The following is a 24,642-nucleotide window of genomic DNA, read 5'->3' on the forward strand; positions in this document are numbered from 1 at the left end:
CTCTGACAAAAAGCTAAAGAAAAAAAATTGGGTTAATTTTTCACTTTGATAAAAATTGTTGCACAAAAATTGTTCTGAACTTTAATGATCATTCCCATTATAATGTTGGAGGTCATTCCCTATTGTAATTGTTAAAATTTTTTAGGATTTTTATATGATTGTATTTGTGTTAAATTTTCTTTCATAATTGAATGTCCAGTCAATATAATTTTTAAAGTATTAATAACAATAAATAAATAGAAGGTGCACAGAAGTTGATGTCATTGTATCTTTTGACTATTTTATTTATTTATTTATTTATTGTTTTATAAAAAAAATCTCTATACCTATCTCGCTCAAGTATAATGCATTAATGCAAATCATATGTACAGAAGCGCTATAGATTTCCACAATCCCTACGCACTTGTGTGAGAAAGAGAGAGAGAAGAAAAAAAAATACATAATGAGTGGTCACTAATCAGTTGAGAGTCATGCGAATCATCTATTTTGAAAGTCTCAAGCATTAATCCTTATTTGTACATTGTGTGCAAGGTCAATGAGATGATTATTTATTTATGCTTCTCAAATAAATGAGATGATTTTTTTTTTCTAGGTTCGAAATATATCCTATTTGGATGGAGAAGGAGAGCCGCTAAGTGACGGAGACAAGTAAACCTGCAACAAGTAACAAATGATACAGATAAAAATTAAAGGAGAAATGCGACCAAATCTCATATCTGACGAGACTCAAATATTATCTTTGATCTCTTGCGGGAAAATGCCACTAGGCCAAAAACCCTAATGGCGTGTTTGGTTGGAGGATTTGGAGAGGGATTTGGAAAGAGAAATGGAAAAATGTAGATGAAATGTGAATAAAACATACTTATATTTCACATAGTTTCACATACCTTTTCTCTTTCCCTTTCTAAATCCCTCCCCAAATCCCCAACCAAACACAATATTAATGATTAAACAATTTTGCTTCCAACCATGACGAGTGATTAAGAATTTTAATAGCTTTAGTTTAAACCATTGACTTTCCATGAATTTACAATTATTTTGCTCCAACACAATGGCCCTGTTTGGTAGAGCTGTAGGAAAGTGCTTATAACTTATGCCTAAACAGCTTATAGCTTATAACTATGAACATAAGTTGATTTCTGACTTATAAATTAAACATCTCCTGCCCCACTCAAAGAATAAGCTGATTTTTGACTTCCAAAAAGCTATATGCTATAAGCTATAAGCTAAACCAAACACATCAAAATAGCTTAAATTAAGCTGAAAGCTGAAATAAGCAGCTTTTAAGCTGCACCAAACAGGCACGACACGCAACTTACCACAAATTGCTTCTCTCTTTATTAGACCACTCTTCTCTCTTTCACACACAATTTTACTATTTAAAACAAATCTCTCTCTTTTTTTTTTTTTTCTTTCAAAACCATACTAGAAAAACAAAATTGAAACATCATAATTATAGCACGATCCTTCAATTTAGGCATGATCAATACAAATGTAAATGTGCATGGTTTGATTGGTTCGGTTTAGAGACAAACTTATAATCGATCCAATTTTGATTAGTTATTAAATTTTAGATTCAGAACTAAAATCAACTGGGGTTGGCTTGGGTTGAACATCACAAAAATCAAAAAAAAAAAAAAAAGGAAAAAAAGAAATGAAATACATTTTATTGTTTATCAAAAAAAAATCCCCAAATGATTGAGTTATATGGGAATAAGTTAGGGGAATAATTGGTTTGATTTGGGCAAATCAAACTTAACTTTCGTGTCAAATTTTAATATTCTAAGATTGGACTAAAAATTTTCCACCTAGCACTTGTCATGAATTGCAATATGTGCCTTTTTCGGAATTCATAAATGGTTCAAGATTTGTTAAATCTTTGACTATTTCTCACTTTCTATTCTTTGACTCCATTAATTCTCTCGTGGGGACCTTTCTGTTTAAAATGGGATTATTATTCAGTAATTTTGAAATGTTGTGTAATATTATTTATGTAGTGTTCTCAATTAGTGATATATTAAAAAAAAATTATAATTGAAACAAAAAAATACTTTTGTTAATTAGTTGAAAGGCAGGGATCAACCACATAATGTGTGTTGTGATTTTTCATTTGTTGGGAATAATATGTACCTAATAATTTTTTTTTAAATGGGAATTTAAATACGAATAAACTAGATGTGATTATACATAATATAAGGATCTCTTAGTTAATATGGATCTTGTGTCTCAAATAAAAATAATAATAATAATAATAATAATGGTCCCATGGGGACACAAGAGATCCGCAAAAAAAAAAAAAAAAAAAAAAAAAAAAAAAAAAAAAAAAAAAAAAACTATTGCATTGAACAATCAAAAAAGAGATTAAAATTTTTTAAGGGATCCTTCTATAGACAACATTTTCTTAAAAATTAGGTTTTAGAATTTGTTTCTATTTTTTTTAATAAAAAAAAACACACACACACACACACACACACACACACAACTTAGTTTGACAAAAATAAATACCAAAAAATTTATTGTTGAATTTGTTAAAAAAATTTTTGTCCCAAACAAAGATAAAATCATATGAAAATAATAGTATGTTTTTTCATTTCTTCCACCCAACTAGTTTTTGAAAAAAATTAAAAGTAAATTTTGAAAACTAAACCAAACATAATGGTAGTTTAGTAGGTCTCATTTTGAGTCCAAAACTCAGTAAATGGTTCAAAGTAAATTTTTTTTTTGGCACAATATAATTCTTAGCTAGGGCAAACAAAATTGTAATTATAGGTTTTTTTTAATATTCAATTAAATATTTACTAACTTTTTGTGATTTGTGTGTGTAAAATTCATTTTTCTATTATTCAAAATAAAATTTTAGAAGTTTTATGTACAACATTACTATTGAGGCCTTTTGTCTATAAAAAATGTATTTTTAACGGGGCCTTTGGAGATTTTTTTCCTCAACACTAATAGAGAAAAATGATTATGGAACTAAAGAGTGAAATATGAAACCTCAACTTACAAAGACTTTTTGGTACTAGTTGAGGTTACTAGGTTAGTGAGCATTGAATATATTCATGATGGTTAAGTTCATAGAGTAACCTACTTTAAATAATAATAATAATAATTGAATGTAAAATTTGGCTTGCAAAGTCAAACATGCACAATTATTATGTGGTAGCATTAGTACACTACAAAAATTTCAATTTTTTGTGACGGCAAAATGTGACGATACATCTAATGTCGTCTCAAAAAAATTTTAGTGACGGCAAATGACTTTTAGCGATGGTAAAAGGGGGGTCACAACAGAGGTTGTTGCAAAAAAGTTTTAGCAATGGCATGCTGCCTCCGTTTTTTTTTTTGCGACGACAAATGTTGGCTTTCGCGATGGCGTTTTACTATCGCCTATAATATGTAAAAAATGAGACCTTTTGTGATGGCAATACTTCTACCGTCGCTAAAAATTTTATTTAAGACGACAAAAGAAGTTATCACGATTTTTTTTTTTTTTTTTTAGACGGCATTACCTCTATCGCCAAAAACTATTTTGCGACGGCATTACCTATGTCGCCAAAAAGTTTACATTTTAGGTCTAATGTTTTAGCGACGGTATAGTGTTGTCGCAAAAAAAAATGCAATAAAATTATTAAAAATATTAAAACTACATGTATTAAATGAAAAAAAATAAAAAAAGAAACCAATAATTGTATAATAATATAAAAATTTCTGTACAGAAATAACAATTTCTCTATAATAAAAATATTCTTGCATTCATAACTTAACATCAGCAAATTACCCCACTACATAATGTTGCATAATACATATATAATGTTTAAGTACATAATGTTGTTCAGAATTCAAAATAACATAAACCAAAAATAAAAGTTTTCCTCATCATTCTTTGTGGGTAACAAAAACAAAAGTTAGTCACATTCTTCACGGGCATGCATTCCACAAGAAACAAACTCCTACTCGGGTAATATTTGAAAACTAAAAACAAAAATAATTAATGACAAAATAATTATGTGTTAATATGTTAATTACAAAAAACATACAAATTTAATAACTATATAATTACAAATATAATTAAGTAAACAAATTTGCCCAGACCGAAATCTGACTCTAACTCCCAAACTGGGAACCCGATTCGAGTCCCATCTTCTCCCGCAAGTTTTTCGTGCCTAGGTGATCGTGTGTGCCAAGTTTCGTGCTAATCCGACATTATTTGGTGATTTTGGGACATCAACACCTCGAATTCAAAGTTTCTTAAAGAACTAGATTACCGAAACCGAAATCTGACTCTAACTCCCAAATTGGGAAGCCGATTCGAGTCCCGTCTTCTCCCACAAGTCTCTCGTGCCTAGGTGGTCATGTGTACCAAGTTTCGTGCTAATCCGACGCCGTTTGATGATTTTGGGACGTCAACACCTCGAATTCTAAGTTTCTTAAGGAACTAGTTTGCCGAGACCAAAATCCGGCTCTAACTCCCAAATCGGGAATCCGATTCGAGTCCCGTCTTCTCCCACAAGTCTCTCGTGCCTAAGCGGTCGTGTGTGCCAAGTTTTGTGCTAATCCGACGCCGTATGGTGATTTTGGGACATCAACACCTCAAATTTTAAGTTTCTTAAGAAACTAGTTTGCCGAGATCGAAATTCGACTCTAACTTCCAAATCGGGAACCTGATTCGAGTCCTGTCTTCTCCCACAAGTCTCTCGTGCCTAAGCAGTCGTTAATGCTAAGTTTCATGCTAATTTGACGCCGTTTGGTGATTTTAGGGTGTCAATACCTCGAATTTTAAGTTTCTTAAGGAATTAATTTGCCAAGACCGAAATTCGACTCTAACTCCTAAATTGGAAATCCGATTTGAGTCCCATATTCTCCCACAATTCTCTCGTGCCTAGGCAGTTGTGTGTGCCAAGTTTCGTGCTAATCCGATGTCGTTTGGTGATTTTGGGGCGTCAACACCTCGAATTCTAAGTTTCTTAAAGAACTAGTTTGTCAAGACCGAAATTCGACTCCAACTCCTAAATCGGGAACCCGATTTGAGTCCTATCTTCTCCCACAAGTCTCTTGTACCTAGGCAGTCGTGTGTGCTAAGTTTCGTGCTCATCCGGCACCATTTGATGATTTTGGGGCGTCAACACCTCGAATTCTAAGTTTCTTAAGGAACTATTTCGCCGATACCGAAATTCGGCTCTAACTTCCAAACTAGAAATCCGATTTGAGTCCCGTCTTCTCCCACAAGTCTCTCGTGCCTAGACGGTCTTGTGTGTCAAGTTTCATGCTAATCCGATGCTGTTTGGTGATTTTAGGGCGTCAACACCTCGAATTCTAAGTTTATTAAGGAGCTAGTTTGCTGAGACCGAAATCCGACTCTGACTCCCAAACCGAGAATCCCATTCGAGTCTTGTCTTCTCCCACAAGTCTCTCGTACCTAGGTGGTCGTGTATGCCAAGTTTCATGCTAATTCGACGTCGTTTGGTGATTTTGGGGCGTCAAAACATTGAATTCTATGTTTCTTAAGGAGCTAGTTTGCCGAGATCGGAATCCGGCTCTAACTCCCAAACCGGAAACCCGATTCGAGTCCCGTCTTTTTAACTTCCAAATTAAATTATATGGTTCGGTAATTCGAAATCAACTTCTGAATGAAACGTTATGATTCGAAAGTAGATGTTCAAACCATGTAATTTTGTTCGGACACCAAATTCTAAATGAAAATGGGTGTGTGAACTGAGAGAAAGTTGTGGGTGGAAATTGAAGCTCCCATAATTAGACAGGAAAAAACAATGGTTGCATGTATATAACAAAAGTAGACAATTGAAAGTGTGTAAGATGACATGGATTTATGTAAAGAAATCACACTACCGTAGAGGAACAAGAACATTACAGTTTTCCTGACTAGGTGGTACCAGGGGAGATAATTTCTTTTCGAACTTCTGGGTTGGTAGATTATCTATTTCCTTGAAATCAAATGAGTGTACATCCTTAGAAGAGGTATTTGACCTAACTCTTTTTGAAGCAACTGGATTTCCTCCTGCAGCCATACACGGAATAGCATGTTAGAGCAGCAAATGGAGAATATAGTTAGAAGCAATATTGGCACAGGAAACTGCAGAGAATTTATTGGGTATCAAATACGATCCCTACTTGAGCAAAAACCTAAAAATAACATATTTAACCATGTTTTATGCCTAGGCAAGCACATCAAACGAATATAAGCCGACTGCCAACTTACCTTTAAAATAACACAGGAATCAGTCTAGTTCCAACTTTCACAATAGCCCAGCATGAACCAAGATGCTTAAATTTGGCATGAACTGAATTTGGACTATTGGACCAATGGACCTTCATGTTGGACAACAAGGCAATTATTACCTTTTAACCTACCAGGTCAGCTTCCAATCTGATATTGGTTGATCAAGTTAACAAACAAAAAGATCAAGTATGTCTCTGATTTTTCACAAATTAAAGATAATGCTAAACAAACATAAATTTCTCATAAATTTTTCTATAACCTTATATCAACCTCTTTTCCATTAGAAGATTTTCTGTGCTTCTAAGGCAATGGCGGATCCAATGTGGTCATGTGAAAGCATGGCCTCAAGGACGTACAATAATTTCTCTATGTCGTACTTCAAATATTGAAGTATGCAGGTGGGGACAAGACTATTTTAATCGAACCAAAAAAATAATAATAATAATTTCCATATACTATTGCAGCCATTCATCATATAGTACTTAGGCTCTATAGGCAAAAAATAAGAGCATATTCAGAAAATATACCTCATTTCAAAATCTAAATTTTCATTAGTGAGGAATATATGATAATTGAATCTTCAAAAGGGGGGGGGGGGGGAATAGTAGTTAGTAGAAGAATATATCAACCACCATAACCTGCCATGAAAAGAATTGCAAAGTATTTAATTAAGTCAGATTTCGACTAGAACTTTGCATCATCATCCATTTGTTCACATAAAAAACCAGACATCACACCAAACTTCAAGGCTGGTTTTAATAATGTCTCCCTAAAAAGAACAGTAATTAGGTCAATGACTATAGGGAAGTGCTCAAAATGTATTGTCTTAGAAGCAAAGGTGTCATGTGTCCAAACGATTGACACATGTACCATCGGCCCTAACCAAAGTTTCAATTCCATGGAATGAAAGGCCCTGCCAATGAGCAGGCAAACATGTCGCTTGCTACACAAAAAATACTTCTATTTGAGGAAGTTTGGTCATAGATAACCTCATTAATACAACCCACATTCGATACAAAACTACAGGTTTGGTCATAGATAACCTTACTATTACTGTAAGAATAAGAAAGTAATTGCAATTTCATGAAAATCATTTTGAGTCGAGTCTTTACTATGTTTTAGTGCAAGTGTTACTAACTAAGTTACACAAGACTAACAAAAAAATTCATTTAAAATCACGAGTATTTTGCCTAACCATTTCTTTTTCAATTCCCCCATGAAAGATAGAGAGATTTCAATAATACGTTTTGTAAAGAATTTTTGCACCCCTCATCATTAACTTGAATTGAATCAAAATTATGTGAAACATATTAGATTCTCACCTCTTGTAGCCATTACACCGTCTTCATTGACTGCCATTGCATTGATGATGGTTTTCTGCCGAGAGCTGCATGAACAAAGGCTGAGTACTGAAATCAATGGACATGATAAATTGAAGTTCAAAGAGAGAGAGAGAAGCACACAGTATACTCAATGCTTAAACTTCCTATTGAAATTGAAGTGTATGGGATGATTGGTATAAGCGGAAAAAAGATCATTCAATGGGGGTGAAGGAGCTTTATTAGTTGGAAGAATAGATTTTTGAATCTCTTCATAGAGTTGGAGCAATTTCCCCATTTCCAAAATCTAATAATGAAGAGAATAAAAACGACAGAAAGAAAGAAAGGGAAAAAAAAGATAATAATGCCAAAATATTCATGGGAAAGAGCAAACTATGTATCTTGCAGTAGCATTGGAATGATGTCTATGTATAAATATTTTTAAAAAATAAAATAAAAGATACTCACAGTATGTTGTGCATAAATTCTCCTTTTGGAAGGTTGAATTTTTTTATGTTGTCAGCTGACGCAGATGCAAAACAATTCCTAAAGCATAAAAGCAAGAAATTAAGTTTAAGGTCAAACTAGAAAACATAATTATTGAAGCATTTTACATCAACCATAACTTGAGGGCCTTACAAAGGAACAAATTATATTTATAGATACATACTCTTTAGGATGTAAAGCCATTACTCGCACAAATTTCTTATGGTGTGTAAGGGTTGTCATCGTTTTACCTGCCACACAAAAATCAATTGCTATCATTAGAAACTTAAAGGAGAAAAAAAACACACAAACAAAAGCACAAAAATCAAAAACCAAAATATTGATTACCAAATCTAAGATCCCGGAATTTTATGATTGTGTCAGGAGAACCAATTACAACTTGTGGATCTGTAGACACCCCATTTTTGACGGCCCTTCAAGACTTGGATATTTTTGTAGGTACATCTGATGACGAGTCTGATTGCTTGCCGAGCGCTCAAAGTCCTCAATGGAACGCCACAGGTTTGAGCTTTCCAAACCCTGCATCTTTTTTGTCTCCTTCTTGGACCATGCCTTGGCCTCTCTCCCCTGCAGTCTTTGTTGGCCTACCGGCCATCTATGAGGGCTATTGGCGAGGTCTTTTGGCCTGCCGGCCATCACTGATGGTCGGCCGGCCACTAGTGTTTTTTGTAGATATTTTGTACCAGCTGTGCCAGCTAGTTGCATAGAGGCTTGTATTTGCCCACACGTGGAGGGCTAGATCTCTTGGTATGGAATTCATATTTTCTATATATTGGGGGGTTCTTCCCCCATTTTTGGGGGTTAGAAATTTTGGAACAAAAAAATCTCTCTCTCTAGATTTCTCTCTCTCTTGCAATTTTGTGCCTGGTTACTTGTTTTCTCTACACTTTTACATACACTACCTTAATCAAAGTTGCTTCTCTTTGAGTTGAGGTTATTTGAGACCCTCTTTGAGCTCTAGCAAGTGGTTTTAGCTTGGTTTGGTGCCTAAACTTGAGCTTTGCTTCAAAGGTATAACACTTGCCTTGTTCGCTTTGTTTTAATATACTTGTTTTTCCATCTTTTCTTACTATTTTGGGGCTGGTTTTAAACTAAAAAAAAAGTTTTGTTTTTGTGGCTTAAAAGTGGTGGTTTGAGCCCTTTTTTAGTTAGGGAGTGGTTCACTCTTCTTGCTTCTTAGTTTGTAAATTTTTTGTGCCTTTGTTCATCACTTTCAAACCAACTTTTTTGGGCCTTTTAACCACTAAATTTTAGAGGTTTTTCAGTAGTAAAAAACTCATTTCGAAGTCTAAAATTGAAAGGGTTATCCTCCCCTCCTTGTGTCTTGTTTGCATGCCTAGTTAGCCCCATGTATTAGCTTAATGTTTTAGCTTTTTGTGGCTCAAGTCTAGCATGTATTAAGCTCTGTTTTGAACTGTTTTGCCTTTATTTTTAGCTGTTTGTTTCATTTAAGCCTTGTATGGCATAGTTGTAGTGTAAATTCCTTCACTAACTTAATGTTTTATGGCTTTAACCACCATTGGTTTGAGTTGGTTGCATGTTTTAGTGCTTTTATCACTCATTTTAAGCACTTAATCATCTCTGTAACCTCCCTCCTTTCTTGGTTTTATTTTTACTTTGAAAATGGTTCAAACCATTTGCTTGTTTAAAGCATGAAATTGAGGTTTTGTGCTTAATGGTTTAATCCCTTTTGGGGTTCATTATCAATGGCATGAGGTCTCTTTCATGCCTAAAAAAACCTTTGGTTTAAGCCTTCTTTCCATTAGAGGACACTCACCAAAGGATTTAATTGATTAAATGATGACTTGGTAATTAAAATGAGTAAACAAAATTGGTAAGTAAAAGAGGCAAGATAAGCATCTTTTTGTGTTGCATTGCATGTGTTCAAATCGGACATTAATTTGAACCAAAGAAAAATGGGACATTTCATACTCAAAAGTGATGAAATGTGCCACTTCCCTTAGTCTCTATTGCCCTTGATCATGCATGATAGGGTGATGAATATTTTGGTCTTGTTTGTGTATTTATTAAACTTGCACAATTAGTTTCACAAGCCATCATGCAATGAAATTGCTTGATTGATCGTTTGCGAACCAAATTTTGTCCCTCCTTTGATTTCCCCATGAAAGGAAAGGCAAAGCGTGCAAACAATCCTTGGAAAAACCCCATTTTTTGCTCTGTTTGTGCTCTGTTGCAACATGGTGATCCAATGCATCAGTGGCCGGTAATGCACCATCAGTGGCTGGCAGTGCACCATCAGTGGTCGACAAACCCCCTTTTTTGGCAGGCAGAGGGCCGGCAGCAGCCATCCATGGCCGGCAGGTCACTGATGTGAACCTTAGTTGATTTTGGTAAGATGGAGCAAAAAGGTTCTGGAAATTCTCAACCCTGCAAATAGAGGCTTTCGAGAGCAAAACAGAGGTCTTTTCGGGCCAAAACCGAGCATGTGCATCTTTCATTTCCCGAGGCGGAGTAGTGGCAGCATAGTTTAATGTCTTAAATGATTAGTTCGTGTGCATTTGTGTTGTAAATTAATTAATTAGTTTGCTAATTAGTTAAAGTGTTGTAATATTTAGTAATTAGCTTGGCTAGTTATTCATTTGGCCTGTAATAATTAGTCTAATTAGCTTAATTAGATTAGCATAGCTAGTTAGCTTTTATTCATTCGGACCCTCTTTCACGAGGGCGTAATGTTGTAATAAGTGTGCGTGCATGTGTGTATGTCTTCCAAGCCCATGACTTTCTCCCTTTTATTTACCCACTTTTGATGGTTAGATTAGGGACATATTTCAATTAGCATATCGCAAGCTTGCATCCATTCATTCGTATTGCATGCACCGAGGCTCGGCGCATCATTCAAACTACATTTCCATTTCAAATATCTTATTTGAATACGTGTTTAATCGCATGTTGTTCAAATCGATCCATATGTCATATTCGTAGCCGAGTCTATTAATTGCATATTGCATGTGTTGCATTAGGCATCTTAACATAGTTAGGAATCATGCATATTTCACTAACTCATATTTTCCTAGCTTGGAGTACTAGGTGAGTTTTTATGCTTTAGCATACTTGCATAAATGTGAATGTTGCCATGATTAGCATGCTTGCCATGAAGCTATATGCTTACTTGCTAAACTGCTTGAATGCATGTGGAAGAAGGCTTGTTGTTTGAATTGGAACGATTCAACGAATGAGCGTTTTAAGCCTACTTTGTTGAGTGGCAAATCATGTTTTAAACCCACTATGGTTGGTGGCAAATTCAAACCATTTTCGCAAACAAACATGAGTTAAAATTGTTCCAAATTGAGCGAATTAGTTTATACTTGCTTGTGCGCATCACATAGTAATGCTAGTTTAAATAATCGGAACAAGAGCACATAATGTTTATAAAATATCACATCATGATTAGTAGAGGCCGATCTTCGATCGAGCGAGCAGGGGTGCTCGATTCACGACCTTCCCTTCTCGTACCTAAGTTCCCGAGCCGAGGCAACTTTGGTGATGACGGACACGTGGCCTTTGGCACGAGTCATGGGTTTCCTAAATTTCTCCAAAAATAAAATATTTAGGTGGCGACTTTATATCTGACAAAGCAATCCAATTGTGGCATTTTTTGATTCAAAATCAATTTTCCAAAACGATTTGCCGAGGACTCTTTAGTGTTTATCAATTTCACATTGCACTTATGAGATTAGATTTAGAGCCACGGAAGTCCGAACTGTAGGGCTTTCTTTTTAAGCTTCCGAAAGGGGGTGCGAAAAAGCCAGGCTACAGGATCCTGGAACAAACATTTCACAATGAGGTTTGATCACAAGAAAAAGACTTCCTTTCTATAAATAGATGTTATAATGCATAAACTACACAGCATAACCTTTTTCTACTTTGTCATACCAGAGAGCTCAAATCCTTGTTGGAGACCAAGCCTCTATCTCTATATTTTCAACATTGAGAAGAAAGGGCCTAGTCTCTCTCCACTTTCATGTTGATCACCAACAGAAGTATATTTTTGTGCTGTGTCCTTTAGCATAAATTATCAAATCACCCTATGCTTCTGGCATCTATGACATGACTAAAAAGTATAATATATCTAATAGATGAAGAAAAATATTCTAATGTTGCAGCCACTCAGAAATTTTATACAGTTTCTCTCCCATAAGATTCTATCACAATTTTATTTAGTCTAAAGGTACAAAATACTTTTTAAGAAGCACATGCAATTTTATTTCAAAAGGAACTAATACGTTTAGAATAGCACAACATAGCTGCTAACAATACCATTTGGGCGAAAGGCAATTGATCATACTCATGTAGCCTGGAACACAAAAAAATGAAACAAGAAAATTGTGAGGAAAAAAAATTCCATCACCGACCACTAGCAGTGAACTCAACAACTGGTCCCTACAATTTCTAGTTGAAGAAAAGGAAAAATCAATGCTTTATAAGACTTTAGTAAGTAACTAAAAAAATATAAACTTTCACAGATATTCAATTATAAATTATCAATGAGTTTAGGGTCACGCAAGCCCAATACCTCATCCGGTCTGGTCGATCCAATCAGTTCCAAGGTCTCTAAACCCCAAAACTTCACTGTCCTGTCTGCTGAACCTAGAAAATAACTCACCCATGACTATAACTTACCAGGGAAAGAAAGTGAAAACAAGAAGCCAATTTAGAGAACAAATGAGGTAGGAAATCTTATATAACCCACTTCAATTCAATTCAATTCAATTCAATTCAATAAAAAAGAGCAATCTCGATGTAGAGAAGAATATTGTTGTAACGAATGGTGTTAATTGAAAGTATATATGAAAGACAAGGGGTTTTGTATGTGGTTACAAATGTACATAAACAATTTCAATAATATTGACAAATCCACAAAAGAAAATTAAAAAAATAAAAATAAATAATGGAATGAAATGGAACAAAGAGAAAGAGAATGGTGTATAAGTCTGAATGAAGTATGTGTTTGGTGACTGAGAAAATATGTGATTCGAATGGAAAAGGAAACTGATAAAGGATGTGAAATTGGGAAAATGCAAAGAATTGGAAGGAAAATGTAAAATGAGAGGACGATTGATGCAATGGAAAGGAATGTGTGTGTGAGAGAGAGAGAGAGAGAGAGAGAGAGAGAGCATACAGGCGTCGTCACTCGCTAAGTGAGTGAGAGAGGCACGATTGAGACTGACTGCTGCTAGCCATCGTCATCGTGGTTGCTCGTTGCTCGCCGTCGTCGCTGCTCGTTGCTCGGAACAAAATTCCGCCATCGTTGTAGTCAATATGTCTCAAAGGTAGCAAAAATCCACTGTCGTCACTCACTTGGAATTTTTGCTTCAAAGGTTTTAGGGATTTTGGAGAAAACGAGCTCGAATAGGGATTTTGGGGAAAATGAGCTCGAATGGGCTAAAGGAGCGGGATATAGAAAATTTTCATTACTTTTTGCGACAGCATATTTCAACTGTTACAAATAATAAATCTAACAAATAAAACGATGTCGTTTTAATAAGAGTTTTTTTGTGATACACAATTGCAGTCCTCTGTTTGCGACAATAAATTTTTCTCGTCTCAAAAAGGTTTGTTTTGCGATGGGACGCAAGGCATTGCAAATACTTTCGAATTTAAACACACCTTTTCTCATATGTTTATTCGCAACGGGTCACTACCGTCACAAAAGGTATTTATTGGTGACGGTTAAAAATGATATCACAAAAGACCATTTTCTGTGCCGGGATAATTGCCGTCACAAAAAGTTTCGTGTTATTTAACCACTTCTCTGTTAGTGGTAAGTGATTCTGGTTATTATGTTTGTAAATAATATTGTCATATTATATTACATTTATTATTTTATTTGTCAATACATTACCAGCGTACTTGGTCTCACTCTCACACTAATATATTTTCAATGTACAATATTGACAATTAGACTGAGATAAAATAAGTTAATAAAAATAGATAATCATTATATTATTATTGATTTGAAAAAAAAAAAATCGTATTTAAAAAGATTATTTTTATTTAATCAAAGTCAATTTTTTTTATTTATTATGAAATTTGGTTTTAGTTTATTTTTATACTGTCATACCAAATATTAATTTTTTTTTTTTTTTTTGAATATTTTGTCAAAACAAATGGATCATAAACTCATTATGGCTCAACTTCAATACTCATCAAGTACAATCTAATCAATACTCGATAGCCTTCAATTATTTTTTCATATAAATATGATGCTTTACACACTTTTTTTTTATTTATTTCTACCATTTTTATGTTTAAAATGAGTGTACAATTTACACCATCTACATTCAAACATCAACAATATGAAGTTAATGGGGGACACTGATTAAAACAAGGTTCACAATCAATTTTGTGTCTCAAACTCACAATCTTTGTATTCAAATTTACTTTAGCAATCATGAGATTATGTAAGAATTTTAAAATATAAAAATCTCAAAATATAATCAAACAATTAATAATCTGAAAAATCTAGTTTTATCCAAAATCTTTTTGAAAATCTAGATTTGTCCTGTGATTATTGATTTAAGTAATCCAATTAAAAATTAATGCAACCATGATCAATGTAGAAAAGAGAGAGTAAAAGAGAAAATCAAACCACGACACAAAATATTTTTTATGTGAAAAAAATCACAATTGGAATCCACCAACTTGTGATAAAAAAAACCATAGGCCCTCAGTCAATCGAACAATCCACTATAAAAGAATATAGTACAGGAGATATTTTACAAAGGCCACTCTAAGCATACGTGTTTGTTCAACCTACAAGTTACACTTCTTCCTCTACTGGATCTCCGCAACAGATGTGGAATCACGACAACGCCAATGATTCCAGAATCCACCAAAATCCACAATCTTGGAATCCACCAAGAAGGTTGTTGAATCACCACAACGCCTATGACTTCAGAATCCACAGAAAAAGTTCACAGTTGAAAGGTGTGAATGACTTGTTACAGCTTGATGATGAACTTGAAGCACTGATGAGCTAACTAATCATCAAGCAAATATAAGAGTAATACAATTGAAACCTTACTACAACATTTACTCTCAAAAACAAAATCTCTCTACAAAAATGATCTCACTTACAAATGATCCACACTCATAAAAATAACCTTTCGCAAGATAGAAAATATTCAGAAAAGCTTAGGAGAGAGTACTTAGAAAAAAGAGTGCAAGACATACCCAAACATAACAGTCGAGCATGCCTTAAATAGGCTTGGGCCAATAACCATCGCAGCCGCAGACCAGATGGTTGCGGGTGCAACCACTCTTCGCGGGATGCAGACGAGAACTTCTAGGAGCTGATTTGGTCACAGCCTAGACGTGACCTGGTCGCGGGTGCAATGTGGCATACCAACCCAGCAGTCCATCAGCTTTTTAAGACTTTGTCGCTCCATTTTTTGCATGTTTTCTTCCTTACTTTCGGCCATGATTTGTCTACCATTTCTCTCAACACAAGCCCATCTTTTAGGTTGGAAAAATCCATACTCGTTCACACAAGGTTGTCCATAAATCATTTTGCAAAGATTCTGACTTTTGACTAACGAAAATTCCATACTGTTTTACACAAGGTTGTCCATAAATCATTTTGCAAAGATTCTGATTTTTGACAAATGAAACCAAAGACAAAACTTCAACATAGATAAAGTCACATGCCATCTTTGAGCCACCATAACTTTTTGTCAACATGCTCATATCAACAAGATCAGGTCAACCCTAATCTTGAGCCCCCCAATCTGCAACTTTGTCATTTTATAAAACCAAGAAGATGATAACACAAGAAATAAAAAATCTAATAAAGATTATAACTTTGACAAACAAGATCAAAGAAAACTCTAGCAAATATTAGTCCATGCATGCACATGTGAGGATCTATCTTTTCACTCATGTGTTGCCACCAATCGGCTGAGACAAACAACCTTATTTAGAATCCCACGATTGCCATTTTCAACTTCTGAAGATTCATCACCACATGTTTCTTGTCCAACATGATCATCACTTTTTTACTTAAACAAAATGTTAGAACAATTGAGTCCATTTTATGTCAACAAAATCAGCAATATCTTAACAATCTTGAAGCACAATAACAAATCAAAACAACTTGAATCAATGATTTTAAGTTTTGTCAAGAAAGGTATTGTCAAAACATTAACTCCTTTAGGATAAAAATCCTAACAATCTTTCTTTTTGGCAATGTCGGGACAAAATTTCATAACCCAGTCCTGCATAAGATCCGTTGATTCAAACAACAAAAGAGACGAAAATGATTAAATTAAAAATCATGATTTTGTCTTTGGAACAGGATTGCCAACTTGCATTGTAATGCAAAAGATTAGGATTGAAAATCTTAACATTCTCCTCCTTTGGCAATTTCGTGACAAAAATATTAGTAGTATGCAAGACAATACAATCTCTCCCCCTAAGCAAATACTCCCCATAAACATATGACAAAAAAAATTCATAAAATTTTTCTCTCTCCAAATAAATTCAAGACCATTCTCCCCATTTTTGTTCGGAATTGACAAATGCGAAACATAATAAACTGAAAATAACACATTCAAGGCAATGAAGAAGGACAAACTAAACAAACACGCACTACAAAACAAGAAATGGCTCGAAAGAATCTTATTGCCATTCTCTCAATTTGAAAAACAAAATTTTATAAAGATGAGAATGTTTAACAAAGTATAAAATGACACTCACTTGAAAACCATTGGAAATCGGCAAACATAAATCTCATACAAAGACAATGTGTTGTGCGGAATGAGAGAATACCATGTTTAACAATGCCATGTAGAGATCAAAGTTTAACATTTTGTATTGAAATTGAGCCACTATTTTTGGAAGTCAAACCTCAAGTTTGCAAAGTATGTATGACTTTTGAGAGAGCATTTATCCAAAATTTTCTAACATCCGTAACCTCCTTTATTTTTCATAATTGCTTTTCAATTTCTTTTCCTTTTATTTCAAAAATTCAAAGGGGACTTTTACACTACTAAAAGCGGTAGCTGAATCTAATAAATCATGAATTTTATCATCTGAAAAAGGCACCTATAACACACTCTTACATGTAGCCCTTTTCCCACGAGCGTAGCACAGATGCAATAAAATATTTTTCAGCTCAACTCTCATTATCATACTTGTGAGTATTCGATATCAGTCAATCCGAAAGAGTTAAAGCACAAAAAAATTAACACATTGTTCAAGATTTCTCATGAGCTATGGATAAACATTTAATCCTCCTAAAAATGTGTACAAAATAAGATCATGTTCATCAATCCTCAAGTATTCTAGGTGAAGTGAGAATTACACAAATCGTACACGACATACAAAATAAAACAAAGTTTTTCAAGAGTGAGTTTAGAGACCAAAATTCTTTTAGACCAACAATATTTTTTTAAAAAAAATTTGGTTTCCCAAAAACAATTCTAAGACAAGCATTCTAAAATAATCAAAATACAATTTGGGGAAAGACTCTAAAACACTCAAAAGACTCAGTAGACATGACACCAAATAAATTTTTTTTTTTTGTCAGAGAACAAAAAAAATATTTACAACCCAAGAACACAAAACCCTTCAACCTAAATCATTTTTCCTAACCCAAACAACTCTAGTTTTGACACGAGGAGGTTCAATACAGTTGTTGGGAAAGTTCACCAAATTTTGAAAATCTTTTTGACACTTGGGTTTTTGTTGGATAACAAGGGTTATTCAAAATTCTTAGAGGTATTGGAAAACTTATTACCTCTATGTGGAATGTGGCCATGAAGCAAATAACAATAGGAACGAAGATAGCCTAATTTACCACAAAAATCACAACAAAAAACAAGCTTACCATCCTTCGGATATTTTGTGGGTGACTTACCTCATTGGATGTTCCGCTTATTCACATGTTGTGGCCTTTGAGCTTGTCGAGGAATAACTTCATCCCTACCATAATTAGCCTTATACAAATTCAAGCATTTAGGCCGAATGTGACCAACAGCTCCACAATAATGACAAATAGGTATAAATTTCTTCTTCAAAATATTTTCATGAGAAAAACTAGGAGTTGAAGAAATTGTACATTTCACCTTGTCAACGCCTTTTACCTCTTGGGTGCTTGTAATGTTGACTGTTGACGCTTCAACCATGGCATTTGCATCGATCAGTTCAAGTTTCCTTTTTGCATACTTCTTCGTAAGCTCTTTGATTGTCTTGGCACAAATTTCAGCATTTTCTTTAAGAATATCATTTTTCTTTTTGAGCTCATCATGTGCGCCAAGAAAGAAATCTCTCTCATTTTTACAGGTGGAAAGTTTATTGATCAAAATGTCCTTTTTATTTTGTAGGACATGAATTTTTGCTTGGGTCTCTAAAAAATCAATTTTCAACCGATTCTTCTCTTTCACACATTTTTCCAAGCTGTTTAAGAGTTCTTTTCGTTTCATCAACTTACAACATTGGAGGTGCATCTTATGAATTTCATGAGAATTCTCGTCTTCACTATCAGAAGTGTCTTTATTTTCTGAAGTCCAATCAAGACTTGCAACCAAAGCATTATGGGTTGCATCTTTCTCAAGTTTTAAAAATTTGAAAGGACATTCGATTGAAACATATTGAATCCCATGACATTTTAGAGCATTGAACTTCTTGAAATTTGAAGTTTTTATTGTTGGGCTTAAAAAAATTTTGCTCAAAATTACATCTGTCTCTTGAATTTAAATCTTTGAAATTAGGCTTTTTCTTTTTCAAAAATTGTTGGAACTTTTCAGTAAACACAGCCATTATTTTGGATTCAAACTCTTGATCAAAATTGTTTCCTTGGATTGAATCCATCAATAATTACGAAAGATCACACTCTTATAGCTTTAAAAAACAAAGTACGAGCGACTCGCTTTGATACCAATTAAAAAATCTAGTTTTATCGAAAATCCATTTGAAAATCTAGTTTTGTCCCGTGTTAACGTGATTATTGATTTAAGCAATCCAATTAAAAATTAATGTAACCATGATCAATGTAAAAAAGAGAGAGTAAAAGAGAAAATCAAACCATGACATAAAATATTTTTTATGTGAAAAAAATCACAATTGGAATCCACCAACTTGTGATAAAAAAAAACCACGGGTCCTCGGTCAAGCGAACAATCCACTATGAAAAAAAAGAGTACAAGAGATATCTTACAATGGCCACTCCAGGCACATGCGTTTGCTTAACCTACGAGTCACACTTCTTTCTCTACTAGATCTCCGCAACGGATGTCGAATCACCACAACGTCAATGATTCCAGAATCCACCAAAATCTACAATCTCGGAATCCATCAAGAAGGTTATCGAATCACCATGACTCCTATGACTCCGGAATCCACTGAAGTTTACAATCTCGAAATCCACCGAGAAGGTTCACATTTGAAAGGTGTGAAGGACTTGTTACAGCTTGATGATGAACTTAAAGCACTGATGAGCTAACTAATCATCAAGCAAATATGAGAGTAATACAACTGAAACCTCACTACAATATTCACTCTCAAAAACAAAATCTCTCTACAAAAATGATCTTGCTTACAAATGATCCACACTCATAAAAATAACATCTCTTAAAATAGAAAATATTCAGAAAAGCTTAGGAGAGAGTACTCAGAAAAAGGAGTGCTAGACATACCCAAACATAATAGTTGAGCCTGCCTTAAATAGGCTTGGGACAAGAACCATCGTGGCCGCAGACAAGATGGTCGAGGGCATAGTCATGGGTGGTTGCGAGCACGACCACTCTTTGCGGGATGCAGATGAGAACTTTTGGAAGCTGATTTGGTCACGACCTAGATGCAGTCTGGTTGTAGACGTGAATGTGAGGGTTGTGAGCGCGATGCGGCATGCCAACCCAACAGTCCAGTAGCTTTTTAAGACTTTATGGCTTCATCTTTTGCATGTTTTATTCTTTACTTTTGGCCATGCTTTGTCTACCATTTCTCCCAACACAAACCCATCTTTTAGGTTAGAAAATTGAACACTCTTTCATACAAGGGTGTCCATAAATCATTTTGCAAAGATTCTGATTTTTGACAAACGAAACTAAAGACAAAACTTCAACAAAGACAAGGTCACATGCCATCTTTGAGCCATCAAAACTTTTTGTTAACATGCTCATATCAACAAGATCAGGTCAACCATAATCTGAGTCCCCCAATCTATAACTTTGTCATTTTATAAAACCAAGAAGGTAACCAATGGAGACGACGCCAAGGCAATGACCAGTGTTGATGACAACGCTTGTAAGCTTATTAGGGATCCACACCCTCATTGGTTTGTCAAGTAGACCCGTCAAGAGAACCATCGGCCGCTTATCGGTGGCTAGGACTTACGTTGTCATACCTCCGTCGCCGCTATATTCTTACTCTTCTTCTTCCGCCATCGATGACCTCAAATTTGAGCTCGGAAAAAGATCTGCCCGTTGGATCCGTTGTGGAGATCCACGAGTTTGACAGATCCATTGTTGCTCGCTTTGGATTTCTAGTCGTCGGCAATGGCAGAACTGTAGTGGGACCCCCTGTTGTTTTTTTTTTTACCCATACATTCTGTCTGCTAGGTCGTCAAGGCCTGCTGCTGAGAGTTGGTCGTAAAAGTCATCCCCATCTCGCATGGGTGGTTTATCGTACCATTCTTGATCATTCTCTCCCATCACCGGTGATTCATGAGAGACGCCATGCTGATAGTTCGGGTACTGACTTTCATCGACAAATGTCTCTTTGCTGAATGGATATCCTAGGATGGCTAGATTACAATGTATCTTCTGATGTTTATCTTCACAGACTAAATGTCCATAATTTCCATTATAGGCTAAGAGAGAGTTGCTAGCAAATTTTCTCCATTTTTTGAGCTGGTCTTTGAGTGAAAATCTTCTGCATGGCCAGGGTCTCCTATTGAGAAGTCCTGGGTATCCTGGGAATGTAGAGGTTCCTCTGAGGTACATTTTGTGTTTAGCTGGATTGCACTATATTCCCTTCCACTCTGGTAGTTTGCTATCTATCAAAGCTTCCACATACGAATGATGTTCTTCCATTACGCACAGTACTGCATGAGCAAGCTTATGTCCAAAGTCATCTGTCTGATCTGGATCTGTGAAAATTAGTCTAGAGACAAAGCCGTAATCTAACAATTTTGGGGCTGTTAGATAACGAGTTTTGCCCCTAATTTCTATCTCCAACGGCTCGAATGTAGCTAAATTTATCTGGCAAAGGCAAATGCTGAAGTCTAGGTTACACTGACATCTACCAAAATGTTTTGACCTCTTATTGCATTTTTCTTCGTCTAAGCAGGGTTGCTCTTCGTCTTCATAGGTATAGGTCCATTGATAAGCTAGGCCGAGGCAGTCAACTCTTGCTATGGAGAGATTTTGAAGAAATTGCTGAATAATGACTAACTCGTTATTCCTGCTATCTCCGGCTAAGGTATAAATATAGGGTTTTAGGTCTTCCATTACTTGGCTTTTCTCACAAAAGGATCGAATGATAGAATGCCTGAAGAAATACATTCTAGCACTCAATTGATCAAATTCCTCACTAGTGAGTTTTTTGATTTCTGGGCTAGGTAAGGAGGTAGGTGTTCTTTCTGGAGCTAATTTTATAAGCTGGTTGGTTAGGGTTCGAACGGTTGCTCTCAATTTTTTTTCTTCGTCTCGGAGCTAGTCTAGCTCTTCACTGACCTTCTTGTCTTTATCCATAATTTTCTTGAAATTTCTGGAAAGGCCTTCACAATGTCTGCACATTTGGAGAGGATTCTGAGAATCTATCTGAGGATTAGAACTACAGCTGCCTGTACTACTGCTTCCAATTGTCTGGCTAACTGGAACTCTATTGGTAGCAAGGATGGTAGATCTCATCTTGCTCAATGTGTCCAGGTAATCTTTAGCTATCTGGCTAATAAAGTAACTGGTTCCTATTTGTCTTTGGGCATAGGTACTGGCTGACTCAAAATCATAAAATCCTTTAAACTGAGGTGTGGGAAAATATTTGACTAAAGGTTCTACTTCTGTCCAATCATGGTAAATACCAGGCTTGGTTCCTTTAGCTACTACATAGAAAGAAAAACTTTTAGACAAGGGCTTGTTTTGGATTTTTGAAAAATATATACTGAGAGAGTTTAGGGCTGAAAGGTGCTTAGCTGGGTGGTTTTGACTGGTCCAAAGGTTATCTAAAAGACACTGTTGAATTGGGTCTAACTCAATCCCTGTTAAAGGTCTGAACTTGGTTCTGCCTTCATGAATGGGAAGAGAAAATCCCCCAAAGTTCATGGTCTTGCTGTTTTCCATTATCTGCACAAAAATCAAACTGGTTATCTTCTTTTTCTAAATAAATTTTTCTACTTAACTAGTCTGTTAATCTATTATCACTTCCTTTAATATGCTCAAATTCTACTTTATATCCATGTCTTACTATACAATCTAAAAATTTTGCCCATCTTCTAGTACTTAATTTACGCTCGTTTAGTTTGTTATGAAATCTAACTATGGCTTCACAATCTGTCCTTATTGTAAAAGGTTTGTGCAAAAATAATCTAAATTTATTTATTGCGTATACTACTCCTAGTATTTCAAAATCTAGGCTGGTCATAGTTGTATCTTTTTCTTTAAATTTTCCAGAACTGTATCTACAAATGCGTTCTTTATTTTTACTGTCATATTTACTGGGTTTAGAAAATAATATTGTTCCCCATCTTAATTGACTTGCGTCTGTTTCTACAACTATGTATTCTGATTCTAAGGGAAGTTGTAGGTCTGGTAGATTTTTACAAATGTCTTTTATTTTTCTAACTAGAGCTATATCTTGCTGATTGAAATATTTCTGTCCTGTGGTTGTGGTTTTACTATAAAGGGGTCCTATTATTTTACTAAGGTTTGGAATATACATTTGTGTATAATTTAAAATTCCTAAAAAGGATTGAAATTGTTTTGTATCTTCTAATTTATCTGTATAGTCTAGAATTTTCTTGACTATATGAGGTTGTAACCTAATTTTTCCATCTCCTAGCTCCATTCCTAAAAATTCTATGTAGGGTTTATTTAATACCATCTTTTTCTTGCTAATTATTATTCCATTATTTATGAATTCTTCTAATGTTATATACAAATGATCTATGTGACTATTTTTATCTGGACTGAACACTAATATGTCATCTATATATACCAGTATAAAACTATATTTATTAAATATACTATCCATTTTACGCTGAAATATGGAAGGTGCATTTTTTAATCCAAAGGGCATAACTAGCCACTCATAATGTCCTTGAGGGCAACAGAAGGCTGTCCATGGTATGCTTTCCTTTTCCATTTTTATCTGCCCTGACTTCCAATCAAATTTGCTAAATATCTTTGCTGCCTGTATTCTGTTTATGAGTTGGTCTTTATCTGATATATTATATTTATCATCTTCTGTATTATCATTTAATCTTTTATAATTTATCACCATTCTAGCTTTTCCTTTTTTTTATCTCTGCATGATTTCTAACCATAAATGCTGCGCTCCTGTGCGGGCTATTGCTGGGTCTAATTACTCCTAGATCTAGTAATTCCTTAATCTGTGTTCTAAACTCTTCTATGTCTGCTGGTGTATGATCTATTTGTGCTGAGGTAATCCTATAATCTTTATTTTTTATATCTAGACTAGCTAAGATTTTATTTCTTTCCCAATATTTCATGGGCTGTTCTCCTAAAATTTCTGCTGTTTCAGCTAATCTTATTATCTCATCTAAATCATTTTCGGTTCTCCTGCATATTGGTTTTTTCTTTATTTTTCCTATTTTTACAAAAATTAATTCTAAATTAGCTGGTTGTTTAAAATCTTCTGGGTTCCAATAATCTTCCTTATTTTCAAAATCAAATTCTTCTAAATCATAATTTTCTGTATCTAAATTTTCTGAAGACGTATTTGCTATCTCATTAGGTATGTATTTTTGGGCTAGGTCGGGAAAAATATTTCTACTTGAAAATAAAAAACTAGCGGGAACTTAATCTACTCCTATGGTACCACCACGCTTCGTACGCAACTCTGAGGAATGGGCGATGGTGCTAAGGGCATAAGCTGTTGGGGTATGTACAGTTCGCTTGAAGAAACTAATGTTGTGTTGACTGAGTAACATGCCACCCTGTAAGCTAAGGATGAAATTAAGTCCTAAGATGAAAGGATGATTCTGTCGGGTATTTCCAATCCAAACCTGAGGTAAAGGAAACCATTCTATATGTTGATCTTGAGAACCTAGATGATGAAAACTAATCTGTGCTCCATTGATGCAATGTGTGTATATCTGTTTAGTGCCGTCGGCTATACTAACTAAAGTTGGGGTTATTAAAGTTATGCTCCATCCTGGGGGAACTACTTGTTGTTCAATATATGATTTACTAGCTCCTATATCTATCATGGCATCTATACTAAGGGTTTTTGCTGCAAACTTGATTACACAAGAGATCTTAACTAGATTTGGTTTAAGTATAACCGGATAATTGAATGGTAAAGATATAGTAGCTGGTTGGGCTTTAGAGTATTGACTAAAGGGTTGAGAATCAACTAGGTTGACTAATTCTAATGAAT

The 24,642-nt window shown here is 34.8% G+C and overlaps 1 long non-coding RNA gene across 1 annotated transcript; it reads right to left on the reverse strand.

Moving 5' to 3' along the window:
* Positions 1-7,940: 7,940 nt before the first annotated feature.
* Positions 7,941-13,434, reverse strand: LOC114294239 (uncharacterized). The gene is made up of 5 exons (XR_014363827.1): positions 13,205-13,434; positions 12,599-12,672; positions 8,392-12,379; positions 8,228-8,294; positions 7,941-8,103 (listed from the first exon to the last, which is right to left on the reverse strand). It is a non-coding gene; the product is annotated as an uncharacterized LOC114294239 (long non-coding RNA).
* Between the last annotated feature and the right edge of the window lie 11,208 nt (positions 13,435-24,642).

This window comes from Camellia sinensis, chromosome 3 (genome assembly GCF_055761805.1).
Source record: "Camellia sinensis isolate YWXY chromosome 3, ASM5576180v1, whole genome shotgun sequence".
Lineage (NCBI taxonomy): Eukaryota > Viridiplantae > Streptophyta > Magnoliopsida > Ericales > Theaceae > Camellia > Camellia sinensis.